Below are 5,588 nucleotides of genomic sequence, written 5' to 3' on the forward strand. Positions count from 1 at the left end.
CACCTCTGGGGTCCCTTCTTCTAAGGACATGGTTCTGTGGGATCAGGTCCCAGACTTACAGTCTTATTTTGGGGGGAGGGAGACACAATTCAGCCCTTAACGACCACTATCTAGTTCTAGAATCTTTTCATCATCCCCGGTGGGAACCCCAGACTCATTGGCAGTCACTTCCCATCCCACCCTCCCCCAGGCCCTGGCAACTGCTCACCTGCTTTCTTTCTCTATGAATTCGCCTATTCTGGGGATTTCATATAAATGGAACCATGCAAGACATATGATCTTCTGTGTCTGGCTTCCTTTACACAGGATCGGGTTTTCACAGGTCACCTGTGAGTCTCAGCTATTTTTAGAGCCCATTTGTACAGAGGAGACTGAGAACCCAGTGAACCGTAACGTCTCCTCTTAAAGCTTGAACCCTGGAGTCAGGGGACATTGTTAGCACTCTGCAAGGTTGAAAAATAAATGAGCAAATGACTCCCCTTTCTAGGACACATCCCTCCAAACTGGGGAAGGAGAATGTTAGGTCACCAACAGGCTCCCACGTGGTGTGGGTTGGGAGGCTGGGGGAGGGACTCAGGTGGGTGCAAGTGGCCCTGGCAGTCTCTGGGGGCAGCCTTAGCGTTTGAGGTTCCCCCAGCAGCAGTCTCAGCTTATTCTGAGGGGCTATACCGCCACCTGGTGGTCAGAAGCAAACCTGACATGAAACAGCCTGGGTGGCCTGTAGATTTCCTTGTAACTGCATGGAAGAGTGAGCTTTTTATGTGGAGCACCTGCCTTCTGCCCAGGACCCTTCACAAACAGCCTCAAACCGCAGTGGGTGTGATATGAGATGGGGACTCAGAGTGCTGGGGTCAACACATTTTTTGACAAGGAATGATACTTATGACTCATTGGAAAAGATCGTGGTGCTGGGAAAGACTGAAGGCAGGAGAAGGGGACGACGGAGGATGAGATGGTTGGATGGCATCACCAACTTGATGGACATGAGTTTGAGCAAGCTCCGGGAGTTGGTGACGGGACAGGGAAGCTAGGCGTGCTGCAGTCCACGGGGTTGTGAAGAGTCGGACACAACTGAATGACTGAACTGAACTGATGCTTATGACAATTTGTTTTGTGACAAGGCAAAAAGAAGAGTGTATGGTACAAACAGATCTTTAAAATGTCAATGTGTCTAAGTTCTGTTGTATCTGACTGCAGAGGAAACAAATGCAGGTGTAAACAGTGCTCAGCTTCCTCGGGTGTTGAAGGGGCTTAATGAGAAAATGCATGTGAAGTGCAGAGCAAAGGCTGGGCTGTCCAGCAGGTACCAGTTGCGGTCAGGACTAGAGTCACATTTGTCATCATTGTCAACATCACTGTCACCTCTGGGTGATGGAAATATTTTTCCTTTTCACTTCTTGTATTTTCTGATGTTTCTGTTTCATTCACTTAGAAAAAAGAAGAAATTAAAGAGAAGAGGGTGGGATGGGCCCCTGCAGAGGTGAGTTTTGTTTCAGGAGCAGGTTGGTCTCTGGAAGCCCATCAACCTCCTGGCAGATGAGCCCTGCATTCTGGGCTGGGTCTGATCCTAGTTTTGGGGTCAGTAACTCACCCGGAACCTTGGGACCCAACCTCCTGGCTGGGTGGAACTGGGCAAGTTCCTTGACCTCCCAAGGGGGTCCCTTTCCTCATCTGTAGATGGGGAGGATCGCAGGATCTCCTTGAGTGTGTCATGGAGTTTAAAAGAGTTGATGCTGGTAAAGCGTTTCCATTGTCCCTGGCACAGGACGAACACGAAGCTGCTGTTATTCCTGGGCACATCCCCTCCCAGCTCAGGGCGTCTATCCGATGAGGGATGCAGACTACAGCAGAGCGTCTTCAACTACTGTCCTGACAACCTGCCTGAGAATCACCTGGGAAACTTGATAAAATGCAGTTCCTAGGCCTTGGCCCTGACCAAGAATCAGATGTGGTCAATTTGATTTTGATAGCAGCAAAATGATAAAGATCTGCATTGTTAACAAGACTTCCCGTTGACCTCACAGAACTCGGAGACCCATATGGAAACAGGATATGATTCCTAAGGTCCCATCCAGCTCTAAGATGCTGGGGTGCTTCTGAAGACCTGCCCAATCTCTTGGCCTCTGCACTCCAACTTTGTAATGAAAGGCTGTTCTTGGCCCTGGAAGGATCTACAGGAGCCTAGTCATGAGCCATCTAGAGTGCTCACAGGGCAACAGAACCGTGGAGACCTCATCCTGTCGTCAGGATACTGAAGTCCAGAGAAGGGAGGGCATTTGTCACACGCCGGTGATGGAGCTGAGAACACAGTCCAGGCCTCCTGACTCTGGGGCCAGTGATGTGCACGTGCACATGTACACACATACACACACACACACACACACACAGGCACTCATTCGCGCCGTGGATGGCCATGTTATGTGTGTATCACAAAGTCAAGGCCTGGTGCACCGCAACATAATCCCCCACTTGAGGACACACTAGCAGGCTTCCGCACATTTCACCACTCCTGAGTTCTTCCTCATTTAGGTTAAGACTTTGGGGCAGAGTAGTAAGGGGAGAAAGAAAGAGGCAGGAAATATGAATTTTAAAGATTTGGTTTTCATTTTTTCCCTAAACTTTTATTTAGGTCAAACTATTGTCCCAGTCATGCAGATTTATTCAAGGATGGTTACCTTGGCCTCAGTCGCCTCCAACTCTGAGACCCCATGAACTGTAGCTCACCAGGTTCCTCAGTCCATGGGGATTCTCCAGGCAAGAATACTGGAGTGGGTTGCCATTCCCTTTGGCAGGGGATCTTCCTGACCCAGGGACTGAACCCGGGTCTCCTGCACTGCAGGTGGATTCTTTACCCGCTGAGCCCCCAGGGAAGCCCTACTTTGGCCTTGGCAAATCTTATTCTTTGGGCCTTGAGGACGGGGCAGGGAGGGGCAGAGGCTGGAGAGCACCATGAAGACAGAGGAAAAGTCATCCAGGAGAGCACAGGGCCTTGATCACCGAGGAAGGTGGCCAGACGGACCCCGACCTCACCAGGAGCGAGCTGTGTTAGAAACCAGAGGGCGGCTGCTCCCTGCCAGCCAGGCTCCGCGCCCTGTGTGCAGGAGCAGAGGGCAGGGCTCAGCAGGGAAGCTGGACAGAGAAGCTGGAGGGCGGACCAGAACACGTCAGCGCACGGGGTACAGCCTGGGAAGGAGGTGGACAGGAACACGAGGGGTGAGGCGCTGTGAGAAGATGAGCTCACCAACGGGCTGGAGGTTCTGGTGGGCATGAAGGGCTGCTGGGGCTGGCATACTAGGGAGGAGCTAGAAAGAGGTGGTGGGGATGAGAATGGGAACAAGCGAGGAGGCCCAGGGAGATGACCACCCATATGCGACTAGGGCTTCCCCCATGGCTCAGTGGTAAAGAATCTGCCTGCCATACAGGAGACGCAGGAGATGGGGGTTCGATCCCTGGGTTGGGAAGATCCCCTGGAGGAGGGCATGGCAACCCACTCCAGTATTCTTGCCTGGAGAATCCCCATGGACAGAGGAGCCTGGCGGGCTGCAGTCCATGGGGTTGCAGAGTTGGACATGACTGTGTGTGCTTGCTCGTTTGCACCAGAGGTCAAGTTTCAAGTTCACAGTCAGGCACGCCCCCCGCAAGGAGACCTGAGGCCTCAGTCTTACCAGCTACACGTCCTTGGGCAGGTCGCCAACCTCCCAAACCTCAGGCTCTCCCATCTGCAGGGCGGGGATGATGCATGCCGCTCCAGCCTTGCGGGACGGCGGTGCCCTTCAGGCTGGGGAGCGCCAGGAACTGAACCTGCACCTGACTTCAAGGCTGACTTCCTTGAAGTGTTTCCATGGAAATCCTCACCTAATGTATGTTTCTCTCTCAATGGCTGTATTTCCAAGCCAGCGCTGATGACGACAGTATTTGGAGGTGTCCTTACGAGCCCTAGTCCTTTGTGCGAGCAGCTCTAGAGGCCAGTGACTTCCACTGTCCACATGTGTAACTACAGTTTCACGCACTTGCTCTCACTCGGAAGCTCCCTAGACAGCACTACAAGGCAACTCACCCTGCGGGGGCCAGCGCGGCTCTGCCGGGCGGCTGAGAAGAAGGATGCATTCAGAAGCTGTCGACAGCCAGGCCCTGGGCAGGTGTTTTCAAGTGGATGAGGAGATCATTTGAGCCCTGTAAGACTACCGAAAGCTACTCACCTCGCACTACAGAAAAGTGGGAGAAGGCACTGGCAACCCACTCCAGTATTCTTGCCTGGAGAATCCCATGGACAGAGGAGCCTGTCAGGCTACAGTCCATGCAGTTGCAAGAATCGGACATGACTTAGTGACTAAACCACCACAGAAAAGTGAACCCACAGAAGTTTCTGGGAGATTGAGGAGCTTGCCCATGACCTGACTGGGATGTGGCAGCCAGGACCCAGGCTCTGATCTGTGGGTTCCTGAAGCCACTGTCCAGGATGACGGAAGAACTGAACCAGGTATTCATCCTCAGGGTGAGACCTCCTGGACGCTTTTTATTTATTTTTGGCTGCACCGGGTCTTTGTCGCTACACACGGGCGTTCTCTAGTTGCGGTGAGTGGGAGCTTCTCTCTGGTTGCGGTGTGTGGGCCTCTCATTGCAGTGGCTTCTCTTGTTGCAGAGCGCAGGCTCTAGGTGCACGGGCTTCAGTAGTTGTGGCCTGAGGGCTCAGTTGCATGTGGGATCCTCCCAGACCAGGGATTAAGTCCATGTCCCCTGTGCTGGCAGGTGGATTCTTAACCACAGGACCACCAGGGGAGTCCCTTTAAAAAAAAAAAAAAAAAAACTTTTTCTTTTAAGCTTTCAATTTATTTATTTGGTTCTGACAGGTCTTCGTTACACATGCAGAATCGGGGTGTGTGGCTTTTCTCTGGTGGCGGCAGGCAAGCTCTCTAGTTGTGGGGCACAGGCTCTGTAGTTTGGCTCAGTTGCCCTGAGGCATGTGAGATCTTAGTTTACAGACCAGGTATCCAACCTGTGTCCCCTGCATTGGAAGGTGAATTCTTAACCACTGGACCACCAGGGAAATCCTGATGTTTATTTTTATTCCACTATCGGAGAAGGCAATGGCACCCTACTCCAGTACTCTTGCCTGGAAAATCCCATGGGCGGAGGAGCCTGGTAGGCTGCAGTCATGGGGTCTCTAAGAGTCAGACACGACTGAGTGACTTCACTTTCACTTTCATGCATTGGAGGAGGAAATGGCAACCCACTCCAGTGTTCTTGCCTGAAGAATCCCAGGGACGGGGGAGCCTGGTGGGCTGCCGTCTATGAGGTCTCACAGAGTCGGACACGACTGATGTGACTTAGCAGCAGCAGCATGGTCTTTAGGTTAGGGCTTCCCTGGTGGCTCAGTCAGTAAAGAATCCACCTGCAAAGCAGGAGATCTGGGTTCCATCCCTGGGTCGGGAAGATCCCCTGGAGAAGGCAATGGCAACCCACTCCAATACTCTTGCCTGGTGGCCTACAGTCCATGGGGTCCACAAGGGTCAGACAGGACTTGGCAGCTAAACCACCACCGCCACATGGTCTTTAGGTTAATAAGAATGTTGGAGGAAACACAATAG

Source organism: Bos indicus, chromosome 6, assembly GCF_029378745.1.
Source record: "Bos indicus isolate NIAB-ARS_2022 breed Sahiwal x Tharparkar chromosome 6, NIAB-ARS_B.indTharparkar_mat_pri_1.0, whole genome shotgun sequence".
Lineage (NCBI taxonomy): Eukaryota > Metazoa > Chordata > Mammalia > Artiodactyla > Bovidae > Bos > Bos indicus.